Source organism: Orcinus orca, chromosome 4, assembly GCF_937001465.1.
Source record: "Orcinus orca chromosome 4, mOrcOrc1.1, whole genome shotgun sequence".
NCBI lineage: Eukaryota > Metazoa > Chordata > Mammalia > Artiodactyla > Delphinidae > Orcinus > Orcinus orca.
The window spans coordinates 18,913,302-18,929,231 of record NC_064562.1 but is presented as its reverse complement, the minus strand read 5'-3'; the positions used below and the strand labels follow the sequence as shown (position 1 = coordinate 18,929,231).

The 15,930-nt window shown below is 38.6% G+C and overlaps 1 long non-coding RNA gene and 1 pseudogene across 1 annotated transcript in view; one reads left to right on the top strand and one right to left on the bottom strand.

The window, feature by feature from the left end:
• The window catches only part of LOC101283124 (macrophage migration inhibitory factor-like), a 481,812-nt pseudogene that overhangs the window by 213,731 nt on the left and 252,151 nt on the right, over positions 1 to 15,930 (bottom strand).
• LOC117195801 (uncharacterized) overlaps positions 31 to 15,930 on the top strand; it is a 33,009-nt gene continuing 17,109 nt past the window's right edge. The window contains exon 1 of the long non-coding RNA XR_007477053.1: positions 31 to 1,500. This is a non-coding gene — a long non-coding RNA (uncharacterized LOC117195801). The remainder of the gene's footprint in view (positions 1,501 to 15,930) is intronic.

The window sequence follows — 15,930 nt, the reverse complement described above, 5'->3', positions numbered from 1 at the left end:
AGACCTCTTCAGGAATTTCGCTCATTTTAAAAAGTTGGATTAGGGGCTTCCCTGGTGGCGCAGTGGTTGAGAGTCCGCCTGCCGATGCAGGGGACCCGGCTTCGTGCCCCGGTCCGGGAGGATCCCGCATGCCGTGGAGCGGCTGGGCCCGTGACCCATGGCCGCTGAGCCTGTGCGTCCGGAGCCTGTGCTCCGCAACGGGAGAGGCCACAGCGGTGAGAGGCCCGCGTACCACAAAAAAAAAAAAAAAAAAAAAAAAGTTGGATTATTGTCATTTTCTTACTGATTTAGAGATGTTGGACGTACGTGTCATGAAGATCTCTCAGTCTGTGATTTGCCTTTTTACCTGCTTAATTGTGTCTTTTGATGGGTATGGTTCTTAATTTTAATGAAGTCAGTCTTTTATGGTTAGTATTTTTTGTCTTCTATTTAGGACTGTCTCGAGGAAATTTTCCTGTTTTACTCTAAAAGCTTTATTGTTTTACACATTTAGAACTGTGATATATCTCAAATTAAATTTTGTATACCCTGTTTGGTAGGGGTCAAGTTCCATTTTGTTCCATAAAATATCCACGTGTTCCAATACCCCTTACTGCAAAGCTATTCATTCCCTTATAGACTTGCATTGATATCTGTCATAAACTGGGTCTTTTTCTGACTATTCTATTCCATTGGTCTATTTGTATATCCTGTGCCAATCCTACACTGTCTTAACTTCTGTACCTTTGTACTATGTCTTGAATTCAAGTACGTTCTTCTCAAGCTTGGCTGGGTTCTTCTGGTCCTGATGTTTTTTGATACCACAGAGTAATACATATTGATGCACCCAATGCAGATAAGGCCAATTTTATGTTATCAGCAATCAGTTGATAGGGAAAAAAATATCTATATGGTGCTTGAACAAATATTTTGAAAAGCCTCAGATGGCAAAATCTCACCAATAGTATTTTAAGTGTCCATAGTTCACCTATTCTCATTCCTTCATTCTCCCCAGTCCAATCATGTGTGGAAATGTACCAGTTTTTAAAGTGAGCGTGAAGTTATTTCTTTATACCAGGTCCATAATGTTCATTTTGAGAATAGTGGTAAGAAGTGGAGGGTTAACAATGATTATCTATGACAAAAGCACAGAATAAAGGTATAGGTAACAAACCCCCGGCTTTATCCCATGTTTTGTCATTGACAGCACCAGGATCTATTAATAATGTATTGAGAAACTTTACATCTATATCAGTGGTTCTCAACTGGGTGGGGGGTGATTTTTACTTCCTGGGGGACATTTGACAATGTCTGGAACATTCTTTTGGTCACAACTGGGGCAGGAAGTGGGACAGAGAGGAAGGTGCTTCTGACTTCTAGTGGGTCCAGACCTAGAATGTTGCTCAACACCCTACACTGCACCAGACAGCAAAGGATTATCCAGCCGAAGATGTCAGTCTGCAGAGATTAAGAAACCCTAATCTAGATGGTCACATCTTTCTCCAACAGAAAGATATTCAGGTAAGTAACTCACCCATTTAATTCTGCTATGGTATGTGCAAATCAAGAGAGCAAGCAGACAGCAGATGCCTTGATGAGTCAATATGCTACAGTGGGGTGGAGAGGTAGGATTTAAATGTTAAGATAAATCACATCAGTTTACCAGAGAAGAAAATCAAGAACTGAAGGAGGTGGTAATGTGAACTAAGGGATCACAGTACCCCCCCCGCCACATACCATGGAGATTAAAGTTGACAAACTCTCTCTCACTTCTGTGGGAAACTGTTCTCTCCTGACACATAATTGTTATGTGGAAGGGGATGGAGATATGCTACCCTACTCTCAGATGTTGAGAGGGAAATGGGTTTTTTGGTAGCTACAATCTGAAGCTAGAGTTTACATGTCTACATATTGTTCTTTAATAGCCCCTTATATTTTTCCTGCTCTTCTGCTCTCTCTGTAAATTGTTCCTTGTCTCTCCTAGAGTTTAGAATCCCAGGTTTTGGAAACACCCATGTTTTTTTCTATTGGGTCATTTCCGTTAGCATACAAATATGACACTATTATGTCTACCATCTTAAAACATAAAACCTTTGCTTGAATCATTTCTCTGTTCCCCTTTTCAGCAAACCTCAAAAAGGCTCTGTTTACTCATTGTATCCAATTTCTTTCTTCCAATTTTTCCTGAAGTCACTTAAATAAGGCTCAGCCTACCTTCTGCCTTGTCTCCCTAATTCCATCTGTGCTCGACGTTCTATTCTCAACACAAACAGCCAGAATGAGCTTTTAAATATGCAATGGCTTTCTTCAAAACACTGCAATAGCTCTTCATTTCTTAAAATAAGAGCCAACGTTCTTTCGTATCTATAAGGCCACGTGTGATCTGGCCCCATTTAGTCCTTTGATTTTCTGTCTCCCAGTCCTCTCCTTACTCATTTCACTTCAGCCACTCTGGTCTTTTTGATGTTTCTGGGACTATCCCAGACTCAAGCTCTTTGTACTGCTTTTTCGTTTGCCTGGAACCCTCTTCCTCCAGATGTTCATATGGTACACTCTGTTATATCCTCAAGTCATTTCTCAATGAAGTCTATCCTACTATAACTCTTTAAATTATAAATACTCCATGTTGCATTCCCAGGTCTGTTTCTTCCCATACTGCTCATCAACTTTTACAATTGTTTATTCAACATTTATTGATTACCTACCATGTGCCAGGCATAGTACTAGTTGCTGGGGATACATCAGTGAACAAAATAGACAAAAATATCTTCCTTCATAGAGCTTATATTTCAGAGGGAGGAGACAGAGAAACATAATAAGGAAATCATGTGGTTTTAGTAAAAAGACAAATTAACAGTGGATAATCATCAGAATAATTTCGCAATTAAAAAAACCCACTGATTCCTGGGTCTCACTTCAGACGTACTGAATCAGAGCCATTAGAGTGAGGCCTAGGCGTGGGGCCTGTATTTTATAAAACTCTAGGTTATTCAGAAAGATTGAGATAAATGCTTTAGAGTATAATTATGTCTCAGAAGCAAGGATAATGGCACATTTGCTCCTTTCTCTAACAATTTATTCACATTATACTTATATCTTGACAGAGAGGAAAAAAGAGATAACCACAGGGAAATAAGTATTCTAAGATTTACGTTTCTGGATGATTTTTTTCTGGGCCAAGATTTTCCCACTGTATGGGCATTATTTGGGAAAATAGTCATTAGGGAAATGGTGAGGGCAGACCATCATTCAGGAAGAGGAACTCTCACTTTCACAGCCTGGGTGAGAGGAAATTATCTTTTTTTAAAAAAAATATTTATTTATTTGGCTACACTGGGTCTTAGTTGCGGCATGCGGGATCTTTGTTGTGGCATGCGGACTCTTAGTTGCGGCATGTGGGATCTAGTTCCCTGACCAGGGATTGAACCCAGGCCCCCTGCATTAGGAGCGTGGAGTTTTAGCCACTGGACACCAGGTTAAAGTAATGAAAAAGATCCATTATGAGGAAAGAAAGGTTTTGGAGAGGTAGGTACCTTTCAGCAATTCTGTTGGGAGGAAACTATATGAAACTTGGTATTAGTTATCTATTGAGTAAAAAAAATGACCCTAAAACTCAGTGACTTAAAAAACAAACATTTATTATTGTATCGTTTCTGTGGGTCAGAAAGAAAGGAGTGGCTTAATTGGATGGTTTAGCTTGGGATGTCTCATGAGGTCGCAGGCAAAACATTGGCTGTGGTTGTGGTCATCTGGAATCTCACTGGTATTTAAGGATCCATCGCCGAGATGGTTCATTCACATGGCTGTTGGTAGGAGACTTTAGCTCTTCATTATGTAAGCCTCTCCGTAGGGCTGCTTGCAGGACCTTACGACATGGCACCTGCCTTCCCCCAGAGCAAGTGATTCGAGAGAGAACAATACAGAAGCTGCAACTGCAACATCTTTTATGACTTAGGCTTAGAAATCACGACCTATTATTTTTTGCAATATCCTATGGCTACCTAATATGGGAGGAGGCTACCCAAGGTCACGTATACCAGGAGGCAGTGATCATTGGGGGCCAGTTTGGAGGCTGGCTATTATACTTGGGGTATTGTCATTATGGATGTCCCCTGCTTGTTGATTACTTTACTTTTCCACATCTGTAATGAACACAGTATTATAACTTATTCTACAGTAGAAAAACAGAAAAAGTGATAAAATAACCTCAGCAGCTGCCTATGCCTTAAGAGATTTCCTATAGGAGACAGAAGTGAAATTAACCTTCTCTTCTCCTTAAGATTACCCAGGTTGTCCCATAAAGGACAGTTAGAATCCAGTAGCAAATTAATGCAGTAACAGTCTATGCCCTCATTGGATTCATACCAGGAATACAAGGAAAATTACTAAGGCAACAATAATAACTAACTAGATTAATAGATAAAGGAGAGAAATGATAGGAGTATCTTTGCAGATGTGTACAGGCATTTTACAAAATTTGACATTCTTGACTTTAAAAAAAAATCTTAATATCACAAGAATTGGTAGACATTTCTTTAACATATTTTTTTAAGAATTCATGTATAGGCTGGACTGGGCTCTTATCTTAGAGGTTCTGGAGAAGAATCCTCTTCCAGCCTTTTCAGGTTGTTGGCAGCATTCTGTTCCTTGTGGTTGTAGGACTGTCATTCCCATTTCCTTGCTGGCTGTCAGCTGGGGGCTGCTCTCAGCTCCCAGAAGCTGTTCATATTCTTTACCACATGGCCGACTCCATCTTCAAAGGCAGAAATGGCATGTCAAATCCTTCACATATTTGGAATCTCTCTGACTTCTACTACCAGCTGGAGAAAACTCTATGCTTTTATAGGGCTCATGTGATTAGGTTAAGCCCTCCTAGATCCTCTCTCTTGGCTTAAGGTCTACAGATTAATACACTTAACTGCACCTGTCAAATCCTTTTGCTATGTAACTTATATAATGATGGGGAGACCATTAGAGGACAGAGACCATGGAGGACATTAGAATTCTGCCTGCAACAGAAGTTTAGAAGAACAAGGACAGGATTCTGAAGGTGGAGTGTACAATAAACAGAGAAGTGACATGAGGCTATAAAGAAATTTTAACATGTTCTTCCTCTGTAATTTAAATATAGTCTCAGGACTTCCCTGGTGGTCCAGTGGCTGAGGCTCCGTGCTCCCAATTCAGGGGGACCCGTGTTTGATCCCTGCTCAGGGAACTAGATCCCACATGCATGCTGCAACTAAGAAGTCTACATGCCATGGTGAGGATCCCGTGTGACACAAATAAGACCCAGCACAGAAAAAATAAATAAATATTAATAAGTATAGTCTCAGTGGGGAAAAAAAATTGTTCTCATATAGAAAATTTAAAGAAAACAAAAGGAAGGCTGTAAGTTATGAATATTAAATTGCACATTTTTGAAACAAAGTGTCACTAACCACTTCTGTCATTAATTATATGAATTATATGAAGACTATTCTGAAGTTCTATTCTCTGACCATTACAAGATTTTTATGTGGGTTAATTTGGAGATGTGTTTCTTAAAAACATTTACAACTGGTGAGAACCTACTGTATAGCACAGGGAACTCTACTCAGTGCTCTGTGGTGACCTAAATGGGAAGGAAATCTAAAAAAGAGGGGATATAGGTATATGTATAACTGATTCACTTTGCTGTACAGCAGAAACTAACACAATATTATAAAGCAACTATATTCTAATAAAAATTAATTAGAAAAAACATTTACAAATCTTTTTTTGAGTATTTTCTTTTTGAAGTATAGTTGATGTACAATATTATGTAAGTTACATGTGTACGATGTAGTGATTCATAATTTTTAAAGGTTATACTCCATTTATAGTTATTATAGAATATTGGCTATATTCCCTGTGTTGTATACTATATCTTTGTACCTTATTTTATTTTATTTTTTTATTGAAGTATTGTTGATTTACAGTGTTTCAAGTGTACAGCAAAGTGATTCAGTTTTATATGTGTGTGTGTATATATATATACATATATATATATATATATATATTCTTTTTCAGATTCTTTTCCATTATAGGTATTACAAGATACTGAATATAGTTCCCTGTGCTATACAGTAGGTCCTTGTTCCTTGTAGCTTATTTTATACATAATAGTTTTTATCTCCTAATCCCCTACCCGTGTACTGCCCCTACCCCCTTACAAATCTTTCTTAATGACGATCTCTTTTAAAAAGTGGTTTTTACACGGAAAAAAAGAACTATGAAATTGGAAGTATGTTTATTTTGCTTTTCTTGACCCATTGGTACAAAATGGATCACTGAGGCCTTTTTCAAGGGACTACTGGAAATCATTCAGGTACACTATAATTAACCATCTCACAATATTCCAAAGTAATAGAAAGTATGTGACTAATTCTATTCTGATAGGAGACAGTAATGCCACATGACAATTATTCAAACATTTTAAAAGTATTTTTTTAAATGGAGGTTGATTAAATTAAAGTTTAGAAATTTCTAAATGAAAAAAGGTATTAGGGATTACTAAATAAACATGAACAGGTTTTGTGGCGTGCTTACACTGTATAGGAGGGGTCCTCAACCCCCAGGCCGCGGAAGGGTGCCTTGTCTGTTAGGAACCGGGCTGCACAGCAGGAGGTGAGCAGCCAGTGAGCAAGCGAAGCTTCATCTGCCGCTCCCCATCACTCGCATTACCTCCTGAACCATCCCCCCCGCAACCCCGCGCCAACTCCCGTCCGTGAAAAAATTGTCTTCCACGAAACCGATCTCTGATGCCAAAAAGGTTGGGGACTGCTGTTGTATAGTGTATTATTTTATGTTCTAAGGATCAGTTGTTAGATAAATTGTCCAAAATACATAATCTATGACACAGAGTATCCAAGTTCATACCATCTCAACCCGTTATATCTTGATCCTTAGATACAGAGGGCTTCAGTGTGTTACTTAGAAGCTAACATCTTTGTCCTAAATTTTCATACATTCAAACATAATCTGAATAACAGTAGCCTGAAGAAAAAGCAATTTCTCTCCACCATTCACCAATTACAAGCCTCCCATTTATGCACACACCACCAAGTTTTAAAAAATGTTCTGGTAACATCAACTGGAAAGGAATGGAAATTGATAAGAACGCACTTTGTATCCACCTGGGTTTTCTCTGTTTCACTTTCGTAACAGGTTTTCCATAATAATTTCTAAAGTTTTTATGAGGCCGAACAAAGGCAGCATGTCATAATAGAGTATTGGGGGAACCTGGGTTTCTGGTCCTGATGGCTATTACTTTCTTGGGCAATCTTGAACAAAGTCTCTTAACCTTTCTCTGGTCCTAGTTTTACAACCAATAAAATACCCTGAATTAGATCATTGTTTCTCCAAGTGTGTTCCATTCATGAATGTTAAATGCTAAAGAAAGTTTGGGAAAACTGTATTAAACCAAGCTGAAGAGGTTTTTTTAGGGCAGGGCTTCTTAGAACCTTTAATGTGCCAGTGTGTATTGTGAATTTCCAAGGGAGAAATACATTATTCAGGATCTTCTAAACTTGCATGACTATACAACTCTTTTATTGAAAGCGCTTAATAGAAACACAGTTGAGAAATGCTGAACCAAGAAATTTATGAAAAATACCATGATTCTATAATGATATCCAGGCCATTGTTCTAATCCTTTAGGGACCATATTCACATCTCAGTATCAGACTTTAAGTCTCCTGTCACAGAAATTTGTCCAGGGAGTAAGAGATGCAGGTAAATGGGCTTACAAATTTTTAGTAATGTAGACTTGAATCCTAAAATATGTCAGAAGAGACACATGGAGACTTATACCATTACTGACATTATTACCATTTATGGGCAAAATATAATTTTTCTGACCATAGGAATGAACAATTTTAGACTTTACATTAATATTTTGCTCTGACTTTACTGAAGTTGTTAAAATAAAAGTAAATTGTTTGGCAAACTTATGGTTACCAGGGGGTGAGGGAGGGATAGATAAATTGGGATTGACATATATACACTACTATATACAAACTACATAAGTAATAAGGACCCACTATATAACACAGAGAACTCAACTCAGTACTCTATAATGGCCTATATGAAAAAAGAATCTAAAAAAGAGTGGATATATGTATATATATAACTGATTCACTTTGCTGTACACAACATTGTAAATCAACTATACGCCAATAAACATTTTTTTAAAGTAAATTGTTTTTTTAAAAGGATGATTGTTAAAACTACTAAAGCAGGAAAAAGATTTATGAGACCAGCAGTCTTTAATAACAAATAGACTTTTTTTTTTTGGCTGCACCGCAGCATGTGGGATCTTAGTTCCCCCATCAAGGATCAAACCCGTGCCCCCTTCATTGGAAGCATGGAGTCTTAACCACTGGACCGCCAGGGAAGTCCCCAGATAATAAATAGATTTTCCATTAACTCTTCCTGCCAAGGTTTTTGAGGAGTGACATGTTTGCACATCATTTGCAGTTTTAAAGGATTATTTTTATACCTGCTAAGCTGCTCCACTGTTAATTTTTGGTATTCATTTGAAGTACATTGTAACCATAATGATATCTGTTTTGAACACATTTTATTGACACTGGATTCAACTTCCTGTGGTGCTCCTTTGAAAGACATTTTTGATCACTGTTTCTCAGGTTATTGTATTTAATGGGTCAGTAAGATATATATTTCTAAAATTGCGGAGGGGAGTTTCCCAACCATTTAATTTTGCCAAATGGGGCAAAATGAAAGCAACTAACAAAGATAGTTAATAGAAAAATAGAAAAAAAATAGTAAATGGAAAAATAGTTTCTATTAAGTGCTTTTCAGTGAAAGAGTTGTATAATCAGGCAAGTGTAGAAGATCCTGAATAATGTATTTCCCCCTTGGAAATTTAAAAGTGACTAGCAACCCCCCCAAAAAACAAGCAAACAAAAAAAGAACCAGCATCTACTATCTCCATAAGGTGAAAAAAAGAACATTTTAACATCACAAATTTAAAAAGGGCATAACATCAGAATAAAAGAGTTATTTCAATTTTAGCTTCATAAAAAGTTAAGTGCGTTGCTCCCATTTTCCTCAGTTTCACATGGACAAGGAACAATTTTATTACAAAACTCGTTTGGTCCAGGGAACAGCCACTGTTTCTGATAGAGTGTGAGGGGCTTCCTTGCCTGGGAGGCTGGGGTCCTGGCAGGTACATGTGCATGGCTGAGGGAGTGCTTCAGAAGCTGCTTCTAGGCTGCAGCGTCTGAGAGAAGAGGTGGGTTTAGTTTGTTTGGTTTTGTTTTGTTTTTTTTTTCCTTAACGTTTTTATTGGAGTATAATTGCTTTACAATGGTGTGTTAGTTTCTGCTTTATAACAAAGTGAATCAGTTATACATATACATATGTTCCCATATCTCTTCCCTCTTGCATCTCCCTCCCTCCCACCCTCCCTATCCCACCCCTCTAGGTGGTCACAAAGCACCGAGCTGATCTCCCTGTTCTATGCGGCTGCTTCCCACTAGCTATCTATTTTACGTTTGGTAGTGTATATATGTCCATGCCACTCTCTCACTTTGCCACAGCTTACCCTTCCCCCTCCCCATATCCTCAAGTCCATTCTCTAGTAGGTCTTTGTCTTTATTCCCGTCTTACCCCTAGGTTCTTCATGACATTGTTTTTTTCTTAGATTCCATATATATGTGTTAGCATACGGTATTTGTCTTTCTCTTTCTGACTTACTTCACTCTGTATGACAGACTCTAGGTCCATCTACCTCACTACAAATAACTCAATTTCATTTCTTTTTATGGTTGAGGAATATTCCATTGTATATATGTGCCACATCTTCTTTATCCATTCATCCGATTATGGACACTTAGGTTGCTTCATCTCCTGGCGATTGTAAATAGAGCTGCAATGAACATTTTGGTACACGACTCTTTTTGAATTATGGTTTTCTCAGGGTATATGCCCAGTAGTGGGATTGCTGGGTCGTATGGTAGTTCTATTTGTAGTTTTTTAAGGAACCTCCATGCTGTTCTTCATAGTGGCTGTACCAATTCACATTCCCACCAGCAGTGCAAGAGTTTCCTTTTCTTCACACCCTCTCCAGCATTTATTGTTTCTAGATTTTTTGATGATGGCCATTCTGACTAGTGTGAGATGATATCTCATTGTAGTTTTGATTTGCATTTCTCTAATGATTAATAATGTTGAGCATTTTTTGCTGTGTTTGTGGGCAATCTGTATATCTTCTTTGGAGAAATGTCTATTTAGGTCTTCTGCCCATTTTTGGATTGGGTTGTTTTTTCGTTATTGAGCTGCTTGTAAATTTTGGAGATTAATCCTTTGTCAGTTGCTTCATTTGCAAATATTTTCTCCCATTTTGAGGGTTGTCTTTCGGTATTGTTTATGGTTTCCTTTGCTGTGCAAAATATTTTAAGTTTCATTAGGTCCCATTTGTTTATTTTTGTTTTTATTTCAATTTCTCAAGGAGGTGGGTCAAAAAGGATCTTGCTGTGATTTATGTCATAGAATGTTCTGCTTATGTTTTCCTCTAAGAGTTTGATAGTGTGTGGCCTTACATTTAGGTCTTTAATCGATTTTGCGTTTATTTTTGTGTATGGTGTTAGGGAGGGTTCTAATTTCATTCTTTTACAGGTAGCTGTCCAGTTTTCTGAGCATCACTTATTGAAGAGGATCTCTTTTCTCCAATGTATATTCTTGCCTCCTTTATCAAAGATAAGGTGGCCATATGTGTGTGGGTTTATCTCTGGGCTTTCTATCCTGTTCCATTGATCTATATTTCTGTTTTTGTGCCACTACCATATTCTCTGAAGTCAGGCAGCCTGATTCCTCCAGCTCTGCTTTTCTTTCTAAAGATTGCTTTGGCTATTCAGGGTCTTTTGTGTTTGCATACAAATTGTGAAATATTTTCTTCTAGTTCTGTTTAAAAATGTCAGTGGTAGTTTGATAGGGGTTGCATTGACTCTGTAGATTGCTTTGGGTAATACAGTCATTTTCACAATGTTGATTCTTCCAAACCAAGAACGTGGTATATCTCTCCATCTATTTGTATCATTTTTAATTTCTTTTATCAGTGTCTTATAGTTTTCTGCATACAGGTCTTATGTCTCCTTAGGTAGGTTTGTTCCTAGGTATTTTATTCTTTTTGTTGCAATGGTAAATGGGAGTGTTTTCTTAATTTCACTTTCAGATTTTTCATCATTAGTGTATAGGAATGAAAGAGATTTCTGTGCATGAATTTTGTATCCTGCTACTTTACCAAATTCATTGATTAGCTCTTGTAGTTTTCTGGTAGCATCTTTAGGATTCTCTATGTATAGTATCACGTCATCTGCAAACAGTGACAGTTTTACTTCTTCGTTTCTGATTTGGATTACTTTTATTTCTTTTTGTTCTCTGATTGCTGTGGCTAAAACTTCAAAAACTATGTTGAATAGTAGTGGTGAGAGTGGGCAACCTTGTTTTGTTCCTGATCTTAGTGGAAATGGTTTCAGTTTTTCACCATTGAGGATGATGTTGGCTGTGGGTTTGTCACATATGGCCTTTATTATGTTGAAGAAAGTTCCCTCTATACCTACTTTCTGCAGGGTTTTTATCATAATGGTGTTGAATTTTGTCAAAAGCTTTCTCTGCATCTATTGAGATGATCATATGTTTTTTCTCCTTCAATTTGTTAATATGGTGTATCACATTGATTGATCTGTGTATACTGAAGAATCCTTGCATTCCTGGGATAAACCCCACTTAATCATAACGTATGATCCTTTTAATGTGCTGTTGGATTCTGTTTGCTAGTATTTTGTTGAGGATTTTTGCATCTATGTTCATCAGTGATATTGGCCTGTAGTTTTCTTTCTTTGACATCTTTGTGTGGTTTTGGTATCAAGGTGATGGTGGCCTCGTAGAATGAGTTTGGCAGTGTTCCTCCTGCTATATTTTGGAAGAGTTTGAGAAGGATAGGTGTTAGGTCTTCTCTAAATGTTTGATAGAATTCGCCTGTGAAGTCATCTGGTCCTGGGCTTTTGTTTGTTGGAAGATTTTTAATCACAGTTTCAATTTCAGTGCTTGTGATTCGTCCATTTATATTTTCTATTTCTTCCTGGTTCAGTCTCGGAAGGTTGTGCATTTCTAAGCATTTGTCCATTTCTTCCAGGTTGTCCATTTTATTGGCATAGAGTTGCTTGTAGTAATCTCTCATGATCCTTTGTATTTCTGCAGTGTCAGTTGTTACTTCTCCTTTTTCATTTCTAATTCTATTGATTTGAGTCTTCTCCCTTTTTTCTTGATGAGTCTGCCTAATGGTTTATCAATTTTGTTTATCTTCTTAAAGAACCAGCTTTTAGTTTATTGATCTTTGCTATCGTTTCCTTCTTTTTCATTTATTTCTGATCTGATCTTTATGATTTCTTTCCTTCTGCGAACTTTGGGGTTTTTTGTTCTTCTTTCTCTAATTGCTTTAGGTGTAAGGTTAGGTTGTTTATTTGAGATGTTTCTTGTTTCTTAAGGTAGGATTTTATTGTTATAAACTTCCCTCTTAGAACTGCTTTTGCTTCATCCCATAGGTTTTGGGTCATCGTGTTTTCATTGTCATTTGTTTATAGGTATTTTTTGATTTCCTCTTTGATTTCTTCAGTGATCTCTTGGTTATTAAGTACTGCATTGTTTAGCCTCCATGTGTTTGTATGTTTTACAGAGTTTTTCCTGTAATTGATATCTAGTCTCCTAGCATTGTGGTCAGAAAAGATACTTGATAGGATTTCAATTTTCTTAAATTTACTAAGGCTTGATTTGTGACCCAAGATATAATCTATCATGGAGAATGTTCCATGAGCACTTGAGAAGAAAGTGTATTCACTTGTTTTTGGATGGAATGTCCTATAAATATCAATTAAGCCCATCTTGTTTAATGTATCATTTAAAGCTTGTGTTTCCTTATTTATTTTCATTGTGGATGATTTGTCCATTGGTGAAAATGGGGTGTTAAAGTCGCCTAATATGATTGTGTTACTATCGATTCCCCCTTTTATGGCTGTTAGTGTTTGCCTTATGTATTGAGGTGCTCCTATGTTGGGTGCATAAATATTTACAATTGTTACATCTTCTTCTTGGATTGATCCCTTGATCATTATGTAGTGTCCTTCTTTGTCTGTTGTAATAGTCTTTGTTTTAAAGTCTATTTTGTCTGATATGAGCATTGCTACTCCATGTTTCTTTTGATTTCCATTTGCATGGAATATCTTTTTCTATTCCATCACTTTAGGTTTGTATGTGTCCCTAGGTCTGAGGTGGGTCTCTTGTAGACAGCATATATATGGGTCTTGTTTTTGTATCCATTCAGCCAGTCTGTCTTTTGGTTGGAGCATGTCATCCATTTACATTTAAGGTAAGTATTGATATGTATGTTCCTATTACCATTTTCTTAATTGTTTTGGGTTTGTTATTATAGGTCTTCCTTCTCTTGTGTTTCTTGCCTAGAGAAGTTCCTTTAGCATTTGTTGTAAAGCTGGCTTGGTGGTGCTGAATTTTCTTAGCTTTTGCTTGTCTGTAGAGGTTTTAATTTCTCCATCGAATCTGAATGAGAACCTTGCTGGGTAGAGTAATCTTGGTTGTAGGTTTTTCTCCTTCATACTTTAAATATGTCCTGCCACTCCCTTCTGGCTTGCAGAGTTTCTGCTGAAAGATCAGCTGTTAACCTTGTGGGGATTCCCTTGTGTGTTATTTGTTGTTTTCCCTTGCTGCTTTTAATGTTTTTTCTTTGTATTTAAATTTTGTTTGATTAATACGTGTCTTGGCGTGTTTCTCCTTTTTATTTATCCTGTATGGGACTCTCTGTGCTTCCTGGACTTGATTAACTATTTCCTTTCCCATATTAGGTAAGTTTTCAACTATAATCTCTTCAAATATTTTCTCAGTCCCTTTCTTTTTCTCTTCTTCTTCTGGGACCCCTATCATTCAAATGTTGGTGCATTTAATGCTGTCCCAGAGGTCTCTGAGACTGTCCTCAATTCTTTTTTTTTCTTTTTTCTGCTTTGCAGTAGTTATTTCCACTATTTTATCTTCCAGGTCACGTATCCGTTCTTCTGCCTCAGTTATTCTGCTACTGATCCCTTCCAGAGAATTTTTAATTTCATTTATTGTATTTTTCATCACTGTTTGTTTGCTCTTTAGTTCTTCTAGGTCCTTGTTAAACGTTTATTTTATTTTCCCCATTCTATTTCCAAGATTTTGGATCATCTTTACTATAATTATTCTGAATTCTTTTTCAGATAGACTGCCTATTTCCTCTTCATTTGTTAGGGCTGGTGGGTTTTTGCCTTGCTCCTTCACCTGCTGTGTGTTTCTCTGTCTTCTCATTTTGCTTAACTAACTGTGTTTGGGGGTCTCCTTTTCGCAGGCTGCAGGTTCGTAGTTCCCGTTGTTTTTGGTGTCTGCTCCCAGTGGCTCAGTTTGGTTCAGTGGGTTGTGTAGGCTTCTTGGTAGAGGGGACTCGTGCCTGTGTTCTGGTGGATGAGGCTGGATCTTGTGTTTCTGGTGGGCAGGTCCACATCTGGTGGTGTGTTTTGTGGTGTCTGTGGCCTTATTATGATTTTAGGCAGCCTCTCTGCTAATGGATGGGGTTGTGTTCCTGCCTTGCTAGTTGTTTGGCATAGGGTGTCCAGCACTGTAGCTTGCTGGTTGCTGCGTGGAGCTGGGTCTTGGCGTTGAGCTGGAGATGTTTGGGAGTTTTTTGCCGTTTGATATTACGTGGAGCTGGGAGGTCTCTTGTGGACCCGTGTCCTGAACTTAGCTCTCCCACCTCAGAGGCACAGCCCTGTCGCCTGGCTGGAGCACCAAGAGCCTGTCATCCACACGGCTCAGAATAAAAGGGAGAAAAAAAAGAAAGAAAGAAAGAAAGAAGATAAAATAGAATTAAAAAAATAAAGTTATTAAACTAAAAAATAATTATTAAAAAAATTTTAAGTAATAAAAAAATTTTTTAATTAAAAAAAGAAAGAAGAGAACAACCAAACCAAAAAAAAATCCACCAGTGACAACAAGTGCTAAAAACTATACTAGAAAAACAAACAACAACAACAAAAAGACCGGACAGACATAACCCTAGGACAAATGGTAAAAGCAAAGCTATACAGACAAAAATCACACACAGAAGCATACACATACACACTCACAAAAAGCGAAAAAGGGGAAAAAATATATATACCCTTGCTCCCAAAGTCCACTTCCTCAGATTGGGATGATTCGTTGTCTACTCATGTATTCCACAGATGCAGGGTACATCAAGTTGATTGTGGAGCTTTAATCCGCTGTTTCTGAGGCTGCTGGGAGAGATTTCCCTTTCTCTTCTTTGTTCTCACAGCTCCCAGGGGCTCAGCTTTGCATTTGGCCCCGCCTCTGCGTGTAAGTCGCCGGACGGGGTTAAAGGAGCCGCTGATTCGTGGGCTCTGGCTCACTCAGGCGGGGTGGGAGGGGGGGTTGGGAGGGGCACGGAGTGAGGGGCGGGCCTGCGTCGGCAGAGGCCGGCGTGACGTTACACCAGCCTGAGGCGTGCCGTGCGTTCTCCCGGGGAAGTTGTCCCTGGATGGCAGGACCCTGGCAGTGGCGGGCTGCACAGGCTTCCCGGAAGCGGGGTGTGGAGGGTGACCTGTGCTCGCACACAGGCTTCTTGGTGGCGGCAGCAGCAGCCTTAGCGTCTCATGCCCGTCTCTGGAGCTCCTTTAAGCTGCGCTCTTAATCCCCTCTCCTCGCGCACCAGGAAAGGAAGAGGGAAGAAAAAGTCTCTTGCCTCTTCGGCAGGTCCAGACTTTTTCCCAGACTCCCTCCCGGCTAGCCGTGGCACACTAACCCGCTGCAGGCTGTGTTCACGCCGCCAACCCCAGTCCACTCCCTGGGATCCGACCTCCGAAGCCCGAGCCTCCGCTCCCAGCC